Genomic DNA, 26,114 nt, shown 5'->3' on the forward strand with positions numbered 1-26,114 from the left:
GATGGCCTTTCCGGACCCTTCCAGCTCTCTGAGTCGCTGATGCTACTCAGGTTTTCATAATCACTTTTGGGAGTGCCAAAAATGCTTTGTCTTCTGGCAGTTCTTTTTTCTTCTTAGAATTCATTGCAAAAAAACAATTTCTTTTTAATTGGAGTGCTTTGCAAAAGGTGAGCAAGGCAGTATTGACAGTGTGAACTTCAGTTTCTGTAACAGGAGAGAAATGTGTGAAAGATAAAACTATTGATGGCTAATAGCCATTATAGCTCAGTAGGGCCTCCGTGTTTAAAAGCAGTCTACCTCTGAATACCAGTCGCAAGGACATGTGTAGAAGAAGAAGAAGAATTGCAGATTTATACCCTGCCCTTCTCTCTGAATCAGAGACTCAGAGCGGCTCACAATCTCCTTTATCTCCTTCCCCCACAACAGACACCCTGTGAGGTGGGTGGGGCTGAGAGGGCACTCACAGCAGCTGCCCTTTCAAGGACAACCTCTGCCAGAGCTATGGCTGACCCAAGGCCATTCCAGCAGGTGCAAGTGGAGGAGGGGGGAATCAAACCCGGTTCTCCCAGATAAGAGAGCTATGGCTGACCCAAGGCCATTCCAGCAGGTGCCAGTGGAGGAGTGGGGAATCAAACCCGGCTCTCCCAGATAAGAGAGCTATGACTAACTCATGGCCATTCCAGCAGCTGCAAGTGGAGGAGTGGGGAATCAAACCTGGTTCTCCCAGATAAGAGAGCTATGTCTGACCCAAGGCCATTCCAGCAGGTGCAAGTGGAGGAGGGGGGTCTCAAACCTGGTTCTCCCAGATAAGAGAGCTATGGCTGACCCAAGGCCATTCCAGCAGGTGCCAGTGGAGGAGTGGGGAATCAAACCCAGCTCTCCCAGATAAGAGAGCTATGACTGACTCAAGGCCATTCCAGCAGCTGCAAGTGGAGGAGTGGGGAATCAAACCCGGCTCTCCCAGATAAGAGAGCTATGGCTGACCCAAGGCCATTCCAGCAGGTGCCAGTGGAGGAGTGGGGAATCAAACCCAGCTCTCCCAGATAAGAGAGCTATGACTGACTCAAGGCCATTCCAGCAGCTGCAAGTGGAGGAGTGGGGAATCAAACCCGGCTCTCCCAGATAAGAGAGCTATGGCTGACCCAAGGCCATTCCAGCAGCTGCCAGTGGAGGAGTGGGGAATCAAACCCGGTTCTCCCAGATAAGAGAGCTATGGCTGACCCAAGGCCATTCCAGCAGGTGCCAGTGGAGGAGTGGGGAATCAAACCCGGCTCTCCCAGATAAGAGAGCTATGGCTGACCCAAGGCCATTCCAGCAGGGGCAAGTGGAGGAGGCGGGAATCAAACCCGGCTCTCCCAGATAAGAGAGCTATGGCTGACCCAAGGCCATTCCAGCAGGTGCCAGTGGAGGAGTGGGGAATCAAACCCGGCTCTCCCAGATAAGAGAGCTATGGCTTACCCAAGGCCATTCCAGCAGCTGCAAGTGGAGGAGTGGGGAATCAAACCCGGTTCTCCCAGATAAGAGAGCTATGGCTGACCCAAGGTCATTCCAGCAGGTGCCAGTGGAGGAGTGGGGAATCAAACCTGGTTCTTCCAGATAAGAGAGCTATGGCTGACCCAAGGCCATTCCAGCAGGTGCCAGTGGAGGAGTGGGGAATCAAACCCGGCTCTCCCAGATAAGAGAGCTATGGCTTACCCAAGGACATTCCAGCAGCTGCAAGTGGAGGAGTGGGGAATCAAACCCAGTTCTCCCAGATAAGAGAGCTATGGCTGACCCAAGGCCATTCCAGCAGGTGCCAGTGGAGGAGTGGGGAATCAAACCTGGTTCTTCCAGATAAGAGAGCTATGGCTGACCCAAGGCCATTCCAGCAGGTGCAAGTGGAGGAGGGGGGGACTCAAACCCGGTTTTCCCAGATAAGAGTCCACGCACTTAACCACTACACCAAACTGTAGCCTTCATGCCTTGTTTGTGAGCTTCGCAGAGGCATCTGCCTGCCATCTGTCAAAATGCTAGACTATGAGAGCTCTTTGTCTAAGCCAGAAAATAGATCCAGGTGGGTAGCTGTGTTGGTCTGAAGCAGGGGTGGCCAAACTGGCTCGGGAGGCTTGCAGCTCTCAAACATGTGATGTTTGTTCTATGTGGTTCTTAAGCAAGTTCCGACACCCCTGGTCTGAAGCAATAGAATAAGTTAGAATCCGATTTTTAAAAATGTGCCATTGGATTCTATCACGAGCCAGAAAAGTTCTTATTGTATTTGCAGGGCTTTTTTTGAGCAGAAACACAGTTCTGACTGGCTTGGCGTCAGGGGGTATGGCCCAGGGGTGGAATTCTAGCAGGAGCCCCTTTGCATATTAAGCCACATGTAGCCAATCCTTCAAGAGCTTACAAAAAAGAGCCCTGTAAGCTCTTGGAGGATTGGCTACATCAGGGGTGTGTGGCCTAATGTGCAAAGGAGCTCCTGCTAGAATTCTACCCCTGGTGTGGCCTCATATGAGTCCCTGCTGGGCCTTTCCTACAAAAAGCCCCCTGTGTGAAACAACGGTGACATCAGGAGGTGTGGCCTCATATGCAAATGAGTTCCTGCTGGGCTTTTTCTACCAAAAAAGAGAGCCCTGTATGGCATTATACCCTGCTGAGATCCCTCTACTCCCCAAACTCTGCTAGGTTTGACTGGTCCCCCCTGACTACCGGGGGATGGGTAGGGTTGTCATCTCCAGGTTAGGAAACTCCTGGAGATTTGGGGGTGGAGCCTGGGGAGGATAGGCACCTCCATGGGGTGCAATGCCACGGAGTCCACCCTCCCAAGCATCCGTTTATTCCAGAGAAACTGACCTCTGTAGTCTGGAGGTCACCTATGATTCTGAGGGATCCCCAGGTCTCACCTGAAAGCTGGCGGCTCTCCCTGGAGTTGGCAACCGTACGCAGGAAGGCTCCATTCTGCCCTTGGAAGAGTCAGTCTGGAATCCAGCCCAGCGCTTTGTGCAATAGAATTAGGGTTGCCAAGTCGAAATCAAGAAATATCTGGGGACTTTGGGGGTGGAGCCAGGAGACATTGGGGGTGGAGCCAGGAACAAGGGTGTGACAAGCAGAATTGAATTCCAAGGGAGTTCTGGCCATCACATTTAAAGGGACGGCACACCTTTTAAAATTCCTTCCTTCCATAGAAAATAATAAAGGACAGGGGCACCTTCTTTTGGGGCTCATAGAATTGGACCCCCTGGTCCCTTTTGAAACTTGGGAGTTATTTTGGGGAGAGGCACTAGATGCTATACTGAAAATTTGGCATCTCTACCTCAAAAAACAGCCCCCCCCCCAGAGCCCCTGATACCCGCAGATCAATTCCCCATCATTCCCTATGGGAATCGTTCATGGAGGTGCATAATGGCTGTGGGGGCGGGGCTTCCCCCACTGGCCAACTTCTGGGGGAGGGGGGAAGCTTGTAAAACTGGGGGATCCCCCACTGGGACCTGGGGATTGGGAAGCCTAGCTGTAATGTGTAGCTCTCCCTGCAAGAGAGCTATTTGGTCCGATTGCCTCCCTTGTAAAGATTCCAAATATGTTTGAAGCTTCCTTTTTACCTTGACAAAGCTGCCTCCTTTTCAGCACATGTTGGAGGGGAGGGGTTTTTGCTTTAAAATATATATATATTGAAGGTTGATCTCTGTCTTCTGCAGGTGGGAGGAGGGCGTTAATAAAGGGGAATTAGCTCTACTTCCCTTTCTGGCGTCTTTGAAATTGACATTCGCTTTCTAATGGTGTAATTCAAGTTTGGCTTTGGGAAGGCGCTGCCTCAAATTCCCCTGCCTGCTCCTCTTGAAATTAACTTTTGTGAGAAATTTTTCCTGCCATTGGCAAATCCTCTGCGCTTGCAAATCTTCGCGTGGGTCTCTGCTGATCGTTTCTCAATAGCTCTATTACGCCATATAAATGATTTTTTAAAAATCTTTTCTTGGCACTTTTATCTGTGGTGCTTCAAAGCCATTAAACGGAGCGTCCGTGTCCATCAGGACAGCTTCTTATTAGGTTCCACGGGCTTGGGATTTTCACCTCCCCCCCACAACCCCAAACCTCAAAGGCTGGTTTGCATGGGTCGCTTTCTGTGTATGGCAAAACCGCTGTGCGTGCCCCTCGACTTGGGTTGCCAACCTCCAGGTGGGGCCTGGAGATCTTCCACTATTACACTTGATTCCAAGGCAGTGGCTGCTTTGGAAGGTGGACTTCATGGCATTTTACACCCCACTGAGGTGGGGCTCCACCCTGCAAATCTCCAATTATTTCCCTATTCAGAGCTGGCATTCCTGCCCTTCACATGAACTACTATAATGGGTGGCCAAACTTACTTAGCTTACAAGCCACAAGGAAGGAAGGAAGGAAGGAAGGAAGGAAGGAAGGAAGGAAGGAAGGAAGGAAGGAAGGAAGGAAGGAAGGAGAAGAAAACTGCAGATTTATACTCCACTCTTCTCTCTGAATCAGAGACTCAGAGGGGCTTACAATCTCCTATATCTTCTCCCCCCACAACAGACACCTTGTAAGGTGGGTGAGGCTGAGAGGGCTCTCACAGCAGCTGCCATTGCAAGGACAACTCCTGCGAGAGCTATGGCTAACCCAAGGCCATTCTAGCAATTGTAAGTGGAGGAGTGAGGAATCAAACCCGGTTAAGATAAGAGTCCGCATACTTAACCACTACACCAAACTGTCTCTCGAGGAAGGAAGGAAGATGGGGGAGGGATGGGAGGTGAAAAGAAAGCAACTTTAAATGCTTTCTCCAAGCTGTTGGCTGGCTTGACTTGGAGAATGCATTTATGGAGACACATGCCTTCTGCACACTGGCTGACGGCGGCGTGGGCTTCGAGAGCCACATAATATGTGTGAAAGATCCACGCGTGGCTCCCGAAATGCAGTTTGGCCACCCGTGTGCTATATAGGGTTGCCAAATCCAATTAAAGAAAAATCTGGGGACTTTGGGGGTGGAGCCAGGAGACTTTGGGGGTGGAGCCAGGAGACATTGGGGGTGGAGCCAAGAACAAGGATGTGACAAGCATAATTGAACTCCAAGGGAGTTCTGGCCATCACATTTAAAGGGACAGCACACCTTTTAAAATTCCTTTCTTCCATAGGAAATAATGAAGTATAGGGGCACCATCTTTTGGGGCTCATAGAATTGGACCCTCTGGTCCAATCGTTTTGAAACTTGGGGGGTATTTTGGGGAGAGGCACTAGATGTTATACTAAAAATTTGGTGCCTCTACCTCAAAAAATAGCCCCCCCAGAGCCCCCAATACCAACGGATGAATTCCCTATTATTCCCTATGGGAATCGTTCTCCATAGGGAATAATAGAATGCCCAGTAGACATTTCCCTCCCCCCCCCACGCTTTCTAAAAGGGGGGAGGGCCTCCAAACCAGGGAATCCCCTGCCCCCTCCCTCACACACACACACACACACACACACACTTACCAGATCTTCTTCCGGAGAACTCTTGCTGTGAAAGCGAAAGCAAAAGAAAGGGCGGGGCTGTTCTCCCAAGCCCTTCCTGCTCCCTGCCCAGCCTTAAAGCGGCAGACATTTTACAAACGGCTCAGGAGCTCTATAATGAAGCCTACAGGTATGTTCTCCCCCCCCTCCCCCCTCCACCCCCCGCTTCCCACTTCTTGAAGACCGGGAGATGAGGCTGCAAACCCAGGGGACTCCCGCCAGAGCGGGAGGGTTGGGAAGCCTAGTGCTATAACAAGGTGATATTTTACCAACTGACAGTGTCAGGATTGGGACCTGAACCAGAAGTCTCCTGACCTGACTCCTGATGCCCTTTGAGGCTGTAGCGGGGGGGGGGGGGCGGCGTGGTTGGGACACAGTAGAATGGAGTCCTGATCCTGGAACTGATCCTCTCTGTGGAAACAAAATTCTCAAAAAACATTCATGAGGGGCACCTGTTTATTTCTCCTTCAGTCCTCTTGAGTGTTCTGGCACCTCTTTTGTTTTCAGAAAACAAGCCCTACTTAAAGGGCCACGTTCTGGTTTGTATGCTAGTTGTTGGTAGCTACATTCAGCAAGGCCTTTTCAGTGGTGACACCAAGAATCTGGATCTACCCTTCCTGACTATGTAGGAGGTTAACTGAAACTTCTTTCCTGGTGTGATGAATGAATACTATGCTTTAGGCGGTTGTGCCTGAAGAGACTTCTGATTTGTTCCTTAGGCTGCTATGGATTTTGTTGGACTTGCTATTCTAAGTCATTTGACTTTGTTTTATGGCCGCTGTGGCATATTGGCGGAGTTTATACTGATGTCTGCTTCATAACGAGTTCTTCGTCATGATATACATCACTCAGAATATTTTATAAAGGTAAAGGTAGTCAATTGTGCAAGCAACGAGTCATTACTGACAACATTTCCTTGGCAGACTTTTTACAGGATGCTTTGCCATTGCCTTCCCAGGTCATCTACACTTTACCCCCAGCGATCCGGGTACTCATTTTACCAACTTAGGAAGGATGGAAGGCTGAGTCAACCTTGAGCCAGCTACCTGAACCCAGCTTCCACTAGGATCGAACTCAGATCGTGAGCAGAGCTTGGACTGCAGTACTGCAGCTTTAACACTCTGCACCATGGGGCTCTGTAGGATATTTTATACCCTCCCCTAGGGCTTTTTGTGTAGAAAAAGCCCAGCAGGAACTCATTTGCATATTAGGTCACACACCCCTGACGTCACCATTGTTTCACGCAGCAGGAACTCATTTGCCTATTAGGCCACATCTTCTGATGCCAAGCCAGCCAGAACTGCGTTCTTGGGCTTTCCTGCTGGGAAAACAAAGAACCCTGCCCTTCCCCAAATGGGGCAACGTGTTCTGATTAATAAATGAAGCCTGATTCCATTGTGACTGCATTGCTGTTATCACATAGGCCAGGCGTCCCCACGCTTTTTGAGCCTGTGAGCAACCTTGTAATTATGACACAGGGTGGTGGGCGCAACTGCAAAATGGCTGCCTCGGGAGGAGGAGCTCGCCGCAAAATAGTTGCCACAGGATGTGCAGCCACACATAATAGAGAAAGCCCAAGCACAGGAGAGAAGAGGGGTGATTAAAATACACCGGGAAGGAGGCGTGAGAGAGTAAAACAAAGGCTGTGCTGGCAGCTGTCCCCGGAACCATTTTATTTTGATCGGTGCAATCAATCAGATCTTCAGGGGCGAATCAGAATCCCTGATGGGCAAGAGCCCCACCAGCTTTCTAGAAACACTTGGTAGATGCCAAGAAAGGTGTTGGTGGGTACCTACCATGGTGCCCATGGGCGCTATCTTGGAGACCTCTGGCATTGACTTGACACACTTTCCAGTGTGGGCTCAGGTCTTTGCTTAAGCAGAAGGCAAGATCAAAGTATTCTTCTATCCCAACCAAGGAAGGTGCTATTTTGCTGACAGCTCCACCCCCCCCCCACCCCGCCGCCAGTTTATTCCTAAAAAGCACAATGCTTATTAATGGAAAACAGTGTTCTGTTTCCTAAGATACAGTTTTCTTTTAGTTTTGATGTCTTTCGCATTAAATATATAATAATTATTGTTTCATCGCCAGGGACAGTATTTCCATGGCAGAATGCCTTTTAATGGGTGTTCCAATTGCTCTCCTGCCTTATAAACAAGGAGTTATCAGTGGCTAATAGATTCATTGTTGCGCAGATAAATGCTGAATTAGAATTTAATGATAGATTTAATTGTATTAGTCCGGGCTTAAACGGAGACTGTTAACAGCAGCTGTGAATGGCCCCTGCGCTTATCTTGTACTCTTGAGGTTTACAGAGAGACGTCACAAATGGTATGTTGTGCTGCATTAAGCATCTTGTTCACACACACACACACACACAGAGCTTTTTTTGTAGCAGGAACGCCTTTGCATATTAGGCCACACACACCCCTGATGTAGCCAGTCCTCCAAGAGCTTGCAGGGCTCTTAGTACAAGGACTACTGTAAGCTCTTGGAGGATTGGCTACATCAGGGGGATGTGGCCTAATATGCAAAGGAGTTCCTGCTACAAAAAAAGCCCTGTGTGCATGCACACACACACACACACACACACACAGTTGCCAACCTCCAGGTTGGGGGGGGGGGGGCTGGAGATTTCCCAGAATTACAACTGATCTCCAGACGACATAAATAATAAACAAATAAGCAATTTATGTCGTCTGGAGATCAGTCGTAATTTAAAACATTTCTTCCACTTCTGGAGAAAAGGGCTGCTTTAGAAGGTGGACTGTACAACGTTATACCCTATGAAACTCACTCTCTTTGTTAAACCCCATTATCTCAGGCTTTGCTTTCAAGTCTGCATATTTCTGAATCTGAAGTCAGCCCTGCACGCACACACATACGTACACAAACACACTCACACACCCTAGACCATGGGTGGCCAAACTGTGGCTCTCATACATATTGTGTGACTCTCAAAGCCCGCCCCCCATAGGTCAGCTTGGAGAAGGCATTTGTCTCTTTAAATCACTTATCTAAGCCAAGCCAGCCAGTGGCTTGAAGAAGGCATTTAAAGTTAAAGTTGCTTTCTTTCTACCTTTCCCTCCCTCCCCCATCGACTTGCTTTTCTGCCTTCCTTCCTTGTGGCTCTCAAACATCTGACGTTCGTGTCTTGCGGCTCTCAAACATCTGACGTTTATTCTGTGTGGCTCTTACGTTAAGCAAGTTTGGCCACCCCTGCCCTAGACTCTCCGCACATAGGGTTGCCAACCTCCAGGTGGCACCTGCCGATCCTCCCCCCACCCCAAAAAAATTACATCTCATTTCCAGAATACAGAGATCAGCTCCTCTGCAGAAAATGACTGCTTTGGAGATTTGACATTATACCCTGTTGAGGTCCCCCCCGCCCCCAGAAGAAAGAACCATGCCAGGGCTACCAGGTCCCCCTGGCTACCCGGAGATCGGGGTGGGGTAGGGTTGCCAGATCCAGGTTGGGAAACTCCTCCAGATTTGGGGATGGAGCCTCGGGAGGACAGAGACCTCAATAAAGTCCACCATCTAGAACATCTGTTTTATCTAGAGGAACTGATCTCTGTAGTCTGGAGTTGAGCTGGAATTCCATGGGGTCCTCAGGCTCCACCTGGAGGCTTTCAACAACACAAATGAGAATCACAGAGAACGAACAAAGGAAAAAAAAGGCGCAGCCCTCACGACAAGTAGTCCTATAACTGATGGCTAAGGATTCAGTCACACTAAAAGGTAAAGGTAGTCCCCTGTGCAAGCACCAGTCGTTTCCAACTCTGGGGTGATGTTGCTTTCACAACGTTTTCACGGCAGACTTTTTACGGGGTGGTTTGCCATTGCCTTCCCCAGTCTTTTACACTTTCCCTCCAGCAAGCTGGGGACTCATTTTGCCAACCTCGGAAGGATGGAAGGCTGAGTCAACCTGAGCCAGCTACCTGAAACCAGCTTCCACCGGGATTGAACTCAGGTCGTGAGCGGAGAGTTCAGACTGCAGTACTGCAGCTTTACCACTCTGCAAACATATGAGACACAAAAAATCCAAAGTTTATTCCTATATAGAGACATTCAGAAAAAAGAACAGTTCATAATAGAATCCAAAGATGCTTCTCTCTGTCCACAAAATAGTAAATTCAAAACCTGCTTGGAACCTTGAAGAGTGAAGTGGTGTTGGAACAGTGAGAAATTTTTCTTTCAAGGGTATAGCTTGAATAAAGCCTTCCGCAAAAATGGGGTCCTAGGTATTCCAGAAATACTCATTAAGCTGTATGTATGTACGTCTGTATGCCTGGAGTGTGAATTTTGTCCAGAGTGAGCCTCTTCTTCAGTGATTGGAACAGGACGTGTCTTTCTGTGGACAGAGAGATGCATCTTTGGATTCTATTATGAACTGTTACTAAGGACTTTCTGACATATTACCCGTTCTACCTTGTGATTGTTCTGTGTATCATTGTATAATTTTTCTGAATGTCTCTATAGCAGGGGTGTCAAACATGCAGCCTGGGGGCTGAATCAGGCCCCCAGAGTGCTCTTATCAGGCCCCCGAGCAACTGGCTGTCATCTGCTTCCTTTTCCCTCTCTCTTGCTTCCTTCTGCATAACAGCTTGCTTTGCAAGGCTTGCTCAATCGCGCAGGAATTACAGAGCAAAACCTCTGTTTTCTCCATTGGCTGAGGCTCCTCTCTTGGGGAGGAAGTGGGGAGGGAGGCAGAGCTTTGCTTTGCCAGGCTCCCTCAATCACAATGCAGAGCTACTGAGCCAAGCCTCTCTTCCTTCTATTGGTTGAGGCTGCTCCCCTTCTGGCCCCCTGGGGAAGGCAGGAAACAGCCAGAGCTTCCTTTGCCCAGTTCCCTGGATCCCATGGGAGAGATACAAAGAAAGCACCTTTAAGATCAACAAATGCTAATGCTTTAAGCATGCTTTAAGTTTTTAAATAAAGTTTATATCTCTGCCATCTAGTTTAAATCTACATAATCTTAAAATGTGCCTGGCCCGATATGGCATGGCCCAGCAAGGTCTCATTTATGTCAGATCTGGCCCTCATAACAAATGAGTTTGACATCCTTGCTCCATAGAAATGAACTTTGGAATGTTTGCGGCTCAGACGCTTGTAGTGTGATGGAATCTTTAACCATTAGCTATAGGACTACTCATCAAAGCTGTGCCTTTTTCCCCCTTGTCCCACCCGGAGGCTGGCATCCCGTCCCACCCATCCCTTGGTTCCATCTGCAAATCTTCAGGCACTTCCCAATCGAAAGCTGGCAACCCCCATACACATCCTGGTACTTCCTTGAGTGGAAAACTTGAGCACAGTCATGATAACCAGGGGCTTTTTTCGTAGCAGGAACTCCTTTGCATATTCGGCCACACACCCCTGATGTAGCCAATCCTCCAGGAGCTTACGGGGCTCCTAGTACAGGGCCTACTGTAAGCTCTTGGAGGATTTGGCTACATAATAGCAGGGCATTTTCTGCAGCAGGAACTCCTTTGCATATTAGGCCACATACCCTTGATGTAGCCAATCCTCCAGGAACTTACGGGGCTCTTAGTACAGGGCCTTCTGTAAGCTCTTGGAGGATTTGGCTACATAATAGCAGGGCATTTTCTATAGCAGGAACTCCTTTGCATATTAGGCCACACACCCCTGATGTAGCCAATCCTTGAGGAGCTTACAGGGCTCTTAGTACAGGCCCTACTGTAAGCTCTTGGAGGATTGGCTACATAATAGCAGGGCATTTTCTGCAGCAGGAACTCCTTTGCATATTTGGCCACACACTTAGGGTGGCCAGACCGTCCCGGTCTCCCGGGACTTTCCTGGTTCTGGCCACCAATTCCCGCCTCCTGGGCTGCCTATACCGGGACCATTAAAGGTCCCGGTTTAGCCAGCCCCGGAGGCGGTGGGCTGCGGGCGCCGGCGGGGAAGGCGGCGAGTGAGGGAGGGCGGCGAGTGTCGGTCACTTCTGGGTTCCTGTCCTGCATCTCGACCTGTGTTATTAGTGACAGGCTGCTTCGGCGTGCCGCTGTGCCGCCCCCCTGGGTCCCACAACGATGGGACTGATGCCACAGGGACGGGCTCGAAACACCCTATAACCCCTCAAAAGAACAGCAGTCTAGCTCGCTTCCCCCGAGCCCTGCCGCCATAAGTCTCAAGGGGGCTCATTTTGCGGCATCTCCCGGCGGGAGGGTGGCACCCACACGGGACACATATCAAATGAAAGAGGGGGCGCAGGGCTATCAGAAATAGCCGGCGGAGGGAGTCGGGAGACCACCCCACTGGGGGATCCACACCCCGAAAGTGATGAAGGTGGCGCAGATAGAGCCAACAGAGCAAACAGGACAAAATAAATAGGCTGCATTATGCAGCACAGTTGAGAAAGTGCCTTATCCCATATACTGATGAAGTATATACAGGATTTGAGAACAAAATTGTTTCCGGCGGTGATATTTGGGGGATTTTTGGGGACGTCACAGGAAGTGCTGTGAAGTCACTTCCTGTTTCCGGCAGTGGCATTTGGGGGAAATGATGTCATTTGGGGGAAGTGATGTCACTTCCCATTTTCCGGCAGGTGATGTGGGGGAAATGATGTCACAGGAAGTGGCGTCACTTCCTGTTTCCGGCGGTGGCATGACATCACCGGGAGTGACGTCACCGGAAGTGACGTCACTTCCTGTTTCCGGCGGCGCGCACGATTTGCGCACGCGCACCCCTACCTTCATCCCCCCCCAAGGTGTCCCTGGCTGGCCTTCAGACATTATGGTCACCCTACACACACTCCTGATGTAGCCAATCCTCCAAGAGCTTACGGGGCTCTTAGTACAGGGCCTTCTGTAAGCTCTTGGAGGATTGGCTACATAATAGCAGGGCATTTTCTGCAGCAGGAACTCCTTTGCATATTAGGCCACACACTCCTGATGTAGCCAATCCTCCAGGAGCTTACGGGGCTCTTAGTACAGGGCCTACTGTAAGCTCTTGGAGGATTTGGCTACATAATAGCAGGGCATTTTCTGCAGCAGGAACTCCTTTGCATATTAGGCCACACACTCCTGATGTAGCCAATCCTCCAGGAGCTTACGGGGCTCCTAGTACAGGGCCTACTGTAAGCTCTTGGAGGATTTGGCTACATAATAGCCGGGCATTTTCTGCAGCAGGAACTCCTTTGCATATTAGGCCACACACTCCTGATGTAGCCAATCCTCCAGGAGCTTATGGGGCTCTTAGTACAGGGCCTTCTGTAAGCTCTTGGAGGATTTGGCTACATAATAGCAGGGCATTTTCTATAGCAGGAACTCCTTTGCATATTAGGCCACACACCCCTGATGTAGCCAATCCTTGAGGAGCTTACAGGGCTCTTAGTACAGGCCCTACTGTAAGCTCTTGGAGGATTGGCTACATAATAGCAGGGCATTTTCTGCAGCAGGAACTCCTTTGCATATTTGGCCACACACTCCTGATGTAGCCAATCCTCCAAGAGCTTACGGGGCTCTTAGTACAGGGCCTTCTGTAAGCTCTTGGAGGATTTGGCTACATAATAGCAGGGCATTTTCTGCAGCAGGAACTCCTTTGCATATTAGGCCACACACCCCTGATGTAGCCAATCCTCCAAGAGCTTACAGGGCTCTTAGTACAGGCCCTACTGTAAGCTCTTGGAGGATTGGCTACATAATAGCAGGGCATTTTCTGCAGCAGGAACTCCTTTGCATATTAGGCCACACACTCCTGATGTAGCCAATCCTCCAAGAGCTTACGGGCTCCTAGTACAGGCCCTACTGTAAGCTCTTGGAGGATTGGCTACATAATAGCAGGGCATTTTCTGTAGCAGGAACTCCTTTGCATATTTGGCCACACACTCCTGATGTAGCCAATCCTCCAAGAGCTTACGGGGCTCTTAGTACAGGGCCTTCTGTTAGCTCTTGGAGGATTTGGCTACATAATAGCAGGGCATTTTCTATAGCAGGAACTCCTTTGCATATTTGGCCACACACCCCTGATGTAGCCAATCCTCCAGGAGCTTACGGGGCTCTTAGTACAGGGCCTACTGTAAGCTCTTAGAGGATTTGGCTACATAATAGCAAGGCATTTTCTGCAGCAGGAACTCCTTTGAATATTAGGCCACATACCCTTGATGTAGCCAATCCTCAAGGCGCTTACGGGGCTCCTAGTACAGGGCCTACTGTAAGCTCTTGGAGGATTTGGCTACATAATAGCAGGGCATTTTCTGCAGCAGGAACTCCTTTGCATATTAGGCCACATACCCTTGATGTAGCCAATCCTCCAGGAACTTACGGGGCTCTTAGTACAGGGCCTTCTGTAAGCTCTTGGAGGATTTGGCTACATAATAGCAGGGCTTTTTCTGCAGCAGGAACTCCTTTGCATATTAGGCCACACACCCCTGATGTAGCCAATCCTCAAGGCGCTTACGGGGCTCCTAGTACAGGGCCTACTGTAAGCTCTTGGAGGATTTGTCTACATAATAGCAGGGCATTTTCTATAGAAGGAACTCCTTTGCATATTCGGCCACACACTCCTGATGTAGCCAATCCTCCAAAAGCTTACGGGGCTCTTAGTACAGGGCCTTCTGTAAGCTCTTGGAGGATTGGCTACATAATAGCAGGGCATTTTCTGCAGGAGGAACTCCTTTGCATATTAGGCCACACACCCCTGATGTAGCCAATCCTCCAGGAGCTTACGGGGCTCCTAGTACAGAGCCTACTGTAAGCTCTTGGAGGATTTGGCTACATAATAGCAGGGCTTTTTCTGCAGCAGGAACTCCTTTGCATATTAGGCCACACACCCCTGATGTAGCCAATCCTCAAGGCGCTTACGGGGCTCCTAGTACAGGGCCTACTGTAAGCTCTTGGAGGATTTGTCTACATAATAGCAGGGCATTTTCTATAGAAGGAACTCCTTTGCATATTCGGCCACACACTCCTGATGTAGCCAATCCTCCAAAAGCTTACGGGGCTCTTAGTACAGGGCCTTCTGTAAGCTCTTGGAGGATTGGCTACATAATAGCAGGGCATTTTCTGCAGGAGGAACTCCTTTGCATATTAGGCCACACACCCCTGATGTAGCCAATCCTCCAGGAGCTTACGGGGCTCCTAGTACAGAGCCTACTGTAAGCTCTTGGAGGATTTGGCTACATAATAGCAAGGCATTTTCTGCAGCAGGAACTCCTTTGCATATTAGGCCACACACCCCTGATGTAGCCAATCCTCGAGGAGCTTACGGGGCTCCTAGTACAGGGCCTACTGTAAGCTCTTGGAGGATTTGGCTACATAATAGCAAGGCATTTTCTGCAGCAGGAACTCCCAGCTACCGGAAGAGGTGAGGGCCCTGCGGGATCTTACTCAGTTCCGCAGGGCCTGTAAGACAACCCTCTTCCGGTTAGCCTACGCCTGACTGGATAAATGTAGCCTGCTAAACTGCTGTGTTTTATACTGTGTAGTTTTAATGTTATAATGTTATAGTTTTTAGGTTTTTGAATGCTTAACTTTTAAATGTAATAACTTTGCTTCTGTTTTATTGTCTTATCGTTTTGTCGTTGTTGTGAGCCGCCCTGAGCCATTCTGTGGGAAGGGCGGGATATAAATTACGGAATAAATAAATAAATAAAATATTAGGCCACACACTCCTGATGTAGCCAATCCTCCAAGAGCTTACGGGGCTCCTAGTACGGGCCCTACTGTAAGCTCTTGGAGGATTGGCTACATAATAGCAGGGCATTTTCTATAGCAGGAACTCCTTTGCATATTCGGCCACACTCTCCTGATGTAGCCAATCCTCCAAGAGCTTACGGGGCTCTTAGTACAGGGCCTACTGTAAGCTCCAGGAGGACTGGCTATGTCAGGGACATGTGACCTAATATACAAAGGAGTACCTGCTGCTGCAAAAAAGCCCTGATGGTAAGAGCTGCCGCGACCACCACGACTGTATTCACGAATCCACACACAGAAGAGAAGCTCTGCGTTATGTGCACCCACTGTGTTCTGAGAGAATGAAGCAGTTGCACTATTCCGAGAGCGAGCGAGTGTGAGTGAGTGAATTTGGGTGGCTCTGGGAGGAGCAGGAGAGTGGTAGGCACTGCTGGGTGCCAATTTCAGCACCGCCCATCTGAGCGCTGAGCTTTTACAGCTCCCATTCACCTTAATGGGGAACCATATTGTTAAATCCGGCCTCCCACAGCGGCGGGGAGTTAAAACACACCATAATGGGCTTAAGCAGCAGCGCCGGAAAGCCCCGGGATGAACATCAAGCTAATTTTCTCCCTCCTGCCTGGAGAAGTCAAGAGGGTGAATGCCAACGCAAGGTGGAGGCCAGGCAAAATCGCAGTCTCCTGAGATCAGACAGATGGGATCAGACACCTATTTACTAAGGCGGGATTCTGGGTAATGAAATCTGGCTGCAATAGGACGGGCTGAGAGATTAACTGGAGGTGCCATCCAACCTGACGGTGCTCTGTAATTTCAGTGGATATTTATTGTATGTGTGTGTGTGCATGGGCCTACGCACTCCACAGGGAGCGGAGAGCATGCTGTGTGTTTGGGTGGGCTGGAGACAGGAACAGATGGAAGAAAGCAGGAAAGAACAGTAATCCAAAGTTAGGGGGATGGAATAAATGCAATGATGTTGGAAGCTGGGGTGGAAGGATGGAGAGACCCATTAAAGAAGAAGGGAGCTGCCTTTTGTTAGCTGGCGGTGCGCTGGTTCCAGCTGAATCCTCACAACTTTTGGCACAACCAGGGGTGGCATTCTGGCAGGAGCTCCTTTGCATATTAGGTCACACCCCCTGATGTAGCCAATTCTCGAAGAGCTTACAAGGCTCTTTTTTGTAAGCTCTTGGAGGATTGGCTACATCAAGGGTGTGTGGCCTAATATGCAAAGGAGCTCCTGCTAGAATTCCACCCCTGGGCACAACTCTCCACTTGCTGCACTGAGTCTTTCCTGTTCTTGACAATCTCTCGTCTTTTTGAGGCAGATCCATTAGGGCTCAGGGTTAAGGTCAAGCTAGGGTTCCAAGTCACCAAGTTTCCTAAAGTCCACTATAAATCACAGCGGTCAGGTTTCTCGTGCTTCACTGCTGTTCAAGCAGCAGAAAGCCGGCAGCGCTGACTCCATGAAATCGACAGGGAATTTGGATACCAGCAGCCAACAACATTGACAAAGGCATCGAAACGCAAAGATAGCTGGACGAACATCTCGGATGCTGGCACATTCTTCATCCTGGTCCCCAGGGGTTCTTTGGGCAGGAGTGCACCAGAGCGGAGCTCCACTTGGTCTGACTAGAGCTCCAGCTGACATGCTGGAGAAGATGTGGGGAGGCATCTTTAAGCACTGGGGGAGGCACAGGGGAGCTCCTGCTGGCCTTTTTCTACAAAAAAAAAAAAGGCCTGCTGGCCCACAACCAGAGAATTCTGCAGCTTGGACAGCGTTGGAATACAAGAACTCCTACAATCGTGATTTATAATGGACTGTATCACATTCCTGGGCTCCAAGATCACTGCAGATGGTGACTGTAGCTATGAAATTAAAAGACGTTTGCTCCTTGGGAGGACAGCTATGGCGAACCTGGGCAGTATAATAAAAAGTAGAGACATCACCCTGCCAACAAAAGTCTGTATAGTCAAAGCGATGGTATTCCCAGTAGTAATGTATGGCTGTGAGAGCTGGACCATAAGGAAGGCCGAGCGCAGAAGAATAGATGCTTTTGTGCTGTGGTGCTGGAGAAGACTCTTGAGAGTCCCTTGGACTGCAAGAAGATCTAATCAGTCAGTCCTAAGGGAAATCAACCCAGACTGTTCCCTGGAAGGTCAGATGCTGAAGCTGAAGCTCAAACACTTTGGCCACCAAATGAGAAGGGAGCACTCACTGGAGAAGACTCTTGGACTGCAAGAAGATCAAATCAGTCAGTCCTCAGGGAAATCAACCCAGACTGTTCCCTGGAAGGTCAGATGCTGAAGCTGAAGCTCAAACACTTTGGCCACCAAATGAGAAGGGAGCACTCCCTGGAGAAGATCCTGATGCTAGGAAAGACAGAAGGCAAAAGAAGAAGGGGATGGCAAAAGATGAGACGACTGGACAGCGTTACTGATGTAATTAACTCGATTTTGAGCAGACTTCGGAGGATGGTGGAAGACAGGAGGGCTTGGCGTGACTCGGTCCATGGGGTCACAAAGAGTTGGACTCGACTGTGCAACTGAACAACAACAACAAAATGTATTTTGGGTCCTTAGGTTTTGTGGAACCCTTTATTCATGGTTATTGTGATGAGATTGGTATTTGTGTTTGCTGAACATAAGCTTTTTTTCTGGCTGTCAGACCTTTAAATATTTCTAAAGTGCGTATGAGCACTTCCTAGTTGCCTGAGTTGATACCGCCAGCTCTATATATGTGAAACTTTTGATTGTTTGAATAACTTTGTCTAAAATAATGTATTCAACCATTGGCTTATTTTTAGTAGATATCGTGACGGTCACGCCTCAGCAGCTTGCATTCTGGTTTTATACGCTGAGAGGTCGCTTTGTTTCTTTGAAGTCACCGGATGGTGGCCGGTAGGGGTGGGATTCTAGCAGGAGCTCCTTTGCATATTAGGCCACACAACCCCTGATGTAGCCAATCCTCTTGGAGCTTACAAAAAAGAGCCTTGTCAGCTCTTGGAGGATTGGCTACATAAGAGTTGTGTGGCCTAATATGCAAAGGAGCTCCTGCTAGAATTCCACCCTTGGTGGCTGGAGATCTCCCGGAGTTACAACTGGTCTCTAGGGAAAAGATTTTCCTGAAGAAAATGGCTACTTTGGAAGATAGACTCTATGGCAGGGGTGACCAACAGTGACTCTCCGGATGTTTTTTGCCTACGACTCCCATCAGCCCCAGCCATTGGCCATGCTGGCTGGGGCTGATGGGAGTTGTAGACCAAAAAACATCTGGAGAGCTACCGTTGGCCACCCCTGCTCTATGGGATGATACTCCACTGAAGTCTCTGTCTTTCTCAATCCCCACCTTCCTCAGCCTCCTAAAATCGCCTGGAATTTCACAACCCCAAGCTGGCAATCCTAGTGCAAGCCACTGACGCAGTAGGGTGTCCTCTGGGTGCCTGCCAGCCTAGGGTTGCCAGCCCCCCGGTGTCACCTGGAGATATCCCCCTATTACAGTTGATCTCCAGACGACCAAGATCAGTTCCCTGGGAGAAAAGGGCTGTTTTAGAGGGTGAACTCTGTGGCATCGTATCCTATGTTTCCTCCTCTCTCCAAACTCCCCAAAACTCCACCCCCTGAAATTGGCAGTATTTTCCCAACCCTGTTTGAAAGTAAGGACCAGCACTTTGAATTTGTCACTAGGGTTTGTAGAATCTTTCGGGCTCAAGTGCCGTGTTCTACTGGAGAAAGTTTTTCTTCCAGACGTTTCGTTCTCAGCTGCGGAGAACATCCTCAGTGGCGTTGCAGCCGGAGCAGGCGCTCTGACCTTCTTGGCTGCTGTGCATTGAGTGAGGCCAGGGCTGCTGGAGAGCTGCTATTTCTAGGCTGGAGGGGGTGTGGCAATCGACACAGAACAATGGTCACATTCCACAGCCAGTTTCCTTATCACCACCCTTCCAGGAAGCCCCACCAAACAATGGGTACATTCACAAACCAATTGCCCTCTCACCGCACCACTTCTCCAGTAGAACACGGCACTTGAGCCCGAAAGATTCTACAAACCCTAATGATGATGCCAGCCGTGAAAACCTGAAATCTTTGATAACTTTGAATTTGGCTCAGAAACAGATGAACTGATGCTCAGGGAGAGGAGCGAACGACATATTGCTCAACGCAGACAATGAGTTCCAGCGACCTCTGTAGAACTTGACAATACACCCTGCTGAATTACTGAAGACTTTTTGTTTAGGGTTTCCAGGCACTGCCTGGCAACTGGCGGCAGGGGAAGGCTGTGGCCAGGGATATGGAGAGGGGGGATCAAAGCGCTAGACGCAGCATCATGTCATTTCTGGTTTTAAAAAAAAAACACAACCGGTGACATGAATAGCTCTAGGGATAATCAGAAACTCTGTAGTTAAACCCATTCCTAGAGGTACCCTTTGTCACTTCCTCTGATTTTTTTTTTTTTAACCAGAAGTGATGCAACGCTGCAGTTGGTATCATGGTTGGTTGGTTTTTAAATTTCATCTGCTGCTCAGGCAGGGCCGACACTGGAGTTTCTGGTGCCCTAGGCCCCCAGAACGCCCCCACCCCCACAGTGGCAAGGGTGAGCATGGCGGTGGCAGGCAGCATGGCACCAAGGCACTGAGTCCCTCCAAGTGCACCTGCCACTGTGCCACCCCCTACTCAGCCTTCCTGGCTCCAGTGGAAGCACAGACACGGGAAGACTGAGTGGGTGCGCTCGAAGGCACTCAGAGCCGGCTGCACCACTCCCAGTGCCCCTTCCCATCACTGCCTGCCTGCAGGTAGGTGGCAGAGAGGTGGGTGGCGACAAGGTCGAGTGCAACGGGGAGGTGGCAGCGGGGCACGAGTGGGGAGCTGCCCCTGAGGCCAGGTAGTGCCCTAGGCGGCTGTCTACCTGGCTCACTGGGATATGATGATAATATTGGATTTATATCCCGCCCTCCACTCCAAAGAGTCTCAGAGCGGCTCACAATCTCCTTTCCCTTCCTCCCCCACAACAGACACCCTGTGAGGTGGGTGGGGCTGGAGAGGGCTCTCACAGCAGCTGCCCTTTCAAGGACAACCTCTGCCAGAGAAATGGCTGCCCCAAGGCCATTCCAGCAGGTGCAAGTGGAGGAGTGGGGAATCAAACCCGGTTCTCCCAGGTAGGAGTCCACACACTTAACCACTACACCAGCCCTGGTGGCAGGCAACAAAACCAGGGGGTAGAGGGAATCCCCCATTCTGACTGGGGCCTTCCTAGGATTTCCAACTCTAAGCTGGGAAATACCTGGAGATTTTGGGTGCGCAGCCTGGGGGAGGCAGGGTTTGGGGAGGGGAGGGACCTCAGCAGGGTCTAACACCATAGAGTCCACCCTCTAAAGCAGTCGTTTTCTCCTGGGGCACAGATCTTGGTTAGCTGAAGCCCAGTCGTAATAGCGGGAGATCTCCAGGCTCCCCTTGGAGACTGGTGACCCTCGGCCACCTGGCCATTCTGGTCGTGTTCACAGCACAGGTGGTGAATGCATTGCTAAAGCAAACCATCCTCTCTGTCAGCTTCAGCACGAGGCTGTTAACACCGAGCACTACTGGGGGTGGGAATGATATACGTTCGATGCTTTTGCAGGTCAAGGGGTTTGTTCCTGGTTTGAGGCACTTTATGCGGGGGGGGGGGGGGCGATGTACTTTTCTCAAAGCAAACAGTGGATCCCGGCTTGAGGCCAACTTCCTCTGAGCACGAGCAGAGCTTGTGTTAATTATGTCCATTCCTTGGGCACGGCTGTGCTTCTGATGAAATGTCGGATGCCCCCGATGAAGCTACTTTAAAGCTCAGTTTAAAGAAAGAAGTGCCACCTGTTCCGCCCGGGTTTATAGATGAATATCTTGAAAAGTCTTGGCCCATCTCACACTTCCTGAGCTGCTGACGGGGGTCGTTAAGGAAGGGGAGGGGAGGAGAAGCTGGCTTGCTTCTCAACGCAGGCGGAAGAGGAATTTAAGGAAATTAGTAATATTTAAATGAGGACGAGAGATAGGAGAGGAGCCGTTGAAAGTCATAAATCTAAAGGGATTATCAAGCCACTAATGAACCCTCGGAGTCTTCGCAATCATATCTTAGCAGGAGGAAAAGATAAAAAATCAGCATGACTGGGCTTTATGGGATATCGAGCTGGCTAAATCAAGTTTTGGGGTGGGGGAGGGGGCCGAGGAAAGTGCAGAGGAAATGCGTATTGAAATGCAAGGATATTAAAGGAATAGGAGATGGGGGGAAAGTCGTTGGACATAAAAGGCAGGGATGAGGGGCAGAGGTGGATTCTCTGGCAGGAGAGTGTTATGAAGGGCAGCTCTTAGGAGAGCGGAGAGAGCTTATTACATTTGAAAAGGCGGGTCAGCTGGGAACTGCTTCTTGTCCAGTCCCCCCCACCACCACCACCACCACTCTGCACTTGATGGAAATTAGTTTCTTTCCCCAGCATCTTTGTGGATCTGGGGACGTCAGGCTGAAGAGAGGCGAGGCTGGCTGCCTGCCATGGAGATTGGTGACTCATTGTGACTTTAAATCCCACTAATTAGACAGTTCAGCGGAGAGAGGATGCAGCTTGAGAAAAACAGACGGAAACCTCTGGCAGGAGGTTAGGACTTGGGCGATCATCTCCGTCGCTGCCGATGCGCCCAGGCAGGATGAGTTCATCGCTGCCCTGGAACCCGACGCAAATGTTTTCCTGGGTTGGTCTCACCCATAAGCTAACTTTCAGGTTGAGAGGGGGGCTCTCCTGTACCCAGGGACTGAACATAAGAGAAGCCATGTTGGATCAGGCCAATGGGCATTCCAACACTCTGTGTCACACAGCGGCCAAAAAAACCAAGTGCCCTCAGGAGGTCCACCAGCAAGGCCATAAGAACATAAGAGAAGCCATGATGGATCAGGCCAATGGCCCATCCAGTCCAGCACTCTGTGTCACACAGTGGCCAAAAAACCCAAGTGCCATCATGAGTTCCACCAGTGGGGCCAGGACACTAGAAGCTCTCCCACTGTGCCCCCCCCCAAGCACCAAGAATACAGAGCATCACTTGCCCCAGACAGAGAGTTCCAACAATACGCTGTGGCTCATAGCCACTGATGGACCTCTGCTCTATATGCTTATCCAAACCCCTCTTGAAGCTGGCTGTGCTTGTAGCCAAGCAGGAAAGCACTGGTCCAAGCACTGGGAAACCAAGCAGGAATGTGCACGTGTGAATGAGGCCTTGCTGGTTATCGATCTCAAGGCAGAATTTTTCATGTTGTCTGAATGGTTTGGTGGAGTCTGTTCAGCTCATGCACTTAGATCCAGGCCAGGTGGAATGGACTCCGTGTGAGAGCAGCCCAGTTCCGCCTGCTACCAAGTGGAATGGCAAGAGAGCCAGTTTGGTGTAGTGGTGAAGTGCATGGACTCTTATCTGGGAGAAGCGGGTTTGATTCCCCACTCCTCCACTTGTAGCTGCTGGAATGGCCTTGGGTCAGCCATAGCTCTGGCAGGAGTTGTCCTTGAAAGGGCAGCTTCTGTCAGAGCTCTCTCAGCCCCACCTACCTCACAGGGTGTCTGTTGTGGGGGGGGGGGTGAAGATAAAGGAGATTATGAGCCGCTCTGAGACTCTAATTCAGAGAGAAGGGCGGAGTATAAATATGCTGTCTTCTTCTCCTCCTCCTCCTCCTCCTCCTCCTCCTCCTCTCTCTTTTTTTTTGCCATCAAGTCACAACTGACTTTCCAACCCTGTATAGTTTTCAAGGCAAGAGACAAATAGAGCTGGTTTTGTCGTTGCCTACCTCTGCATAGCAACCCAGGTTTCTTTGGTGGTCTCCCTTTGTTAAATAGCGAGTTCGATGCAACGGAGTTCAACACAGAACACGCTTAATTGCTACTACATACAGGAAGACAAGATGGCGGGGCCGGGACCCCACTTATATGCATGCACTCCGGAACACTCCCCCCCAAGTCCATACCAAATCACTGCTGTCGAATTTCATGCCCCAACCACTCATTGGTTCATTTACGGAGTTCAAATCTGTCCAGGTGACCCGCGGTTTCCCATGGTTGAGTGGAAGTGCGTGAAGCGATGTGGATCAATAAACTCAGTACAGCACCCTTCTAAATACTGATCAGGGCTAACCATGCTTGGCTTCTGAGATCTAACGAGATCAGGTTAGCTTTCTTTATCTCCATTTAGAAATAGTAGTTTACCTTCCTTGCTTCTCCCTGGTATCTCGTTTTCCCTTGAGAAGCAGCCAGGGGAAATGGGCTACAAAAGGCAGATATAATAAATAAGCAGATTGGGGGTGGGGTGGGGGTAGTGGCCAGAGGGCTCTTCATTCCTTGTGTGTGTGCAATTTGGGTTCCCCTGTAGCTGGGCGAGCTGACCCAGGTTCAGACTCCATTTTCAAGCGGTGACAGCAGTAACTGGAGCCTATTTCTCAGCTGCCAATCACCGAGAGCAGTCAAGCAACAGGGAACCAAATAACACACATACTTGTGTGAACCGCCCTTTGGAAGATCAAGAATTGCAGATCAAGGGGACAATCTGCTATGCGTGGGAAAAGAAAACCAAGTGCCAGCTCAGTCACCTTCCAGCAGCCTGGGAACTTAGCATCCAATATATTAACTCAGGAAATACTTTGGAACAAGACTTTGGGGGTAACAGGAACTCCTTGGTATATTAGGCCACACACCCCTGATGTAGCCAATCCTCCAAGAGCTTACAGTAAGCCCTGTGAGAAGAGCCCTGTAAGGAATTCTAGCTGGACCTTCTTTGCATATTAGGCCACACACCCCTGATGTAGCCAATCCTCCTGGAGCTCTCAGCAGGCCCTGTATGAAGAGCCCTGTAAGGAATTCTAGCAGGACCTCCTTTGCATATTAGGCCACACACCCCTGATGTAGCCAATCCTCCTGGCGCTTACAGCAGGCCCTGTGAGAAGAGCCCTGTAAGGAATTCTAGCAGGACCTCCTTTGCATATTAGGCCACACACCCCTGATGTAGCCAATCCTCCTGGCGCTTACAGTAGGCCCTGTATGAAGAGCCCTGTAAGGAATTCTAGCAGGACCTCCTTTGCATATTAGGCCACACACCCCTGATGTAGCCAATCCTCCTGGCTCTTACAGCCGGCCCTGTGAGAAGAGCCATGTAAGGAATTCTAGCAGGACCTCCTTTGCATATTAGGCCACACTCCCCTGATGTAGCCAATCCTCCAAGAGCTTACAGTAGGCCCTGTAAGAAGAGCCCTGTAAGCTCCCGGAGGATTGGCTACATTAGGGGAGTGTGGCCTAATATGCAAAGGAATTCCTACGACCAAAAAAGCCCTGCTTTGTAAGTAATTTTTTTTAAAAAAGATAAAGATAGTCCCCTGTGCAAGCGCACCAGTTGTTTCTGACTCTGGGGTGACGTCGCATCACAACGTTTTCGTGGCAGACTTTTTACAGGATGGATGGCCATTGCCTTCCCCAGTCATCTGCCCTTTCCCCCCAGCAAGCTGGGTCCTCGTTTGACCGACCTCAGAAGGATGGAAGGCTAAGTCAACCTGGAACCGGCTTCCGCTGGGATTGAACTCAGGTCATGAGCAGAGTTTAGGACTACAGTACTGCAGCTTTACCACTTTGCACCACGGGGCTCTTTTTGTAAGTCATTACATTGTCTCAGTGATGAGCCTTGTTTCAGACTTGTGAGAGAGCCCCATGCTTTGTGGTCTTCATCATCAGCCCTCTGTGGCTGCAGGACCTCCTTAACTTTGGACCGTTTTGGTGTTTGTCCTCCCAATGCAATGCCCAGCTGGGATGCATCTGGGCACTTCATAAGAACATAAGAGAAGCCATGTTGGATCAGGCCAACGGCCCATCAAGTCCAACACTCTGTGTCACACAGTGGCAAAAAATTTTATATACACACATACACTGTGGCTAATAGCCACCGATGGACCTGTGCTCCATATTTCTATCTAAACCCCTCTTGAAGGTGGCCATACTTGTGGCCGCCACCACCTCCTGTGGCAGTGAATTCCACATTTTAATCACCCTTTGGGTGAAGAAGTACTTCCTTTTATCCGTTTTAACCTGTCTGCTCAGCAATTTCATCGAATGCCCACGAGTTCTTGTATTGTGAGAAAGGGAGAAAAGGACTTCTTTCTCTACTTTCTCCATCCCATGCATTATCTTGTAAACCTCTATAATGTCACCCCGCAGTCGACGTTTCTCCAACCTTTCTTCATAGGGAAAGTGCTCCAGCCCTTTAATCATTCTAGTTGCGCTTCTCTGGACCTTCTCCAATGCTATAATATCCTTTTTGAGGTGCGGCGACCAGAACTGCACACAGTACTCCAAATGAGACCGCACCATCGATTTATACAGGGGCATTATGATACTGGCTGATTTGTTTTCAATTCCCTTCCTAATAATTCCCAGCATGGCGTTGGCCTTTTTTATTGCAAACGCACACTGTCTTGACATTTTCAGTGAGTTATCTACCACGACCCCAAGATCTCTCTCTTGGTCAGTCTCTGCCAGTTCACACCCCATCAACTTGTATTTGTAGCTGGGATTCTTGGCCCCAATGTGCATCACTTTGCACTTGGCCACATTGAACTGCATCTGCCACGTTGACGCCCACTCACCCAGCCTCAACAGATCCCTTTGGAGTTCCTCGCAATCCTCTCTGGTTCTCACCACCCTGAACAATTTAGTGTCATCCGCAAACCTGGCCACTTCATTGCTCACTCATAGTTTCCTAACAGCTGCAGAACGCCAGGAAGGGCTTGGGAGAGTCTCCTGAGACTGCGGGTCAACTATAAATCACCACCTTCCTGGGGATGAGATTTTTTTAAAAAAACTCACCTGGGAGAATTGCGGGGCTGAGGATTCACCACGTCACACAACAAACAGATTCAGAGGGTGAAAAGTAGTGGGTCAGACACTATAATGATTCCAGCGTAGCTCTTTTATTAGCCTTTTGTGAAAACACACAAGGCTGAGTCGACTG

General features: G+C 49.8%; 1 protein-coding gene across 1 annotated transcript in view; it reads left to right on the forward strand.

The window, feature by feature from the left end:
- Positions 1-26,114, forward strand: part of GRIK4 (glutamate ionotropic receptor kainate type subunit 4) — a 901,771-nt gene that overhangs the window by 664,832 nt on the left and 210,825 nt on the right.

Source organism: Heteronotia binoei, chromosome 12, assembly GCF_032191835.1.
Source record: "Heteronotia binoei isolate CCM8104 ecotype False Entrance Well chromosome 12, APGP_CSIRO_Hbin_v1, whole genome shotgun sequence".
In the NCBI taxonomy this organism is placed as follows: Eukaryota; Metazoa; Chordata; class Lepidosauria; order Squamata; family Gekkonidae; genus Heteronotia; species Heteronotia binoei.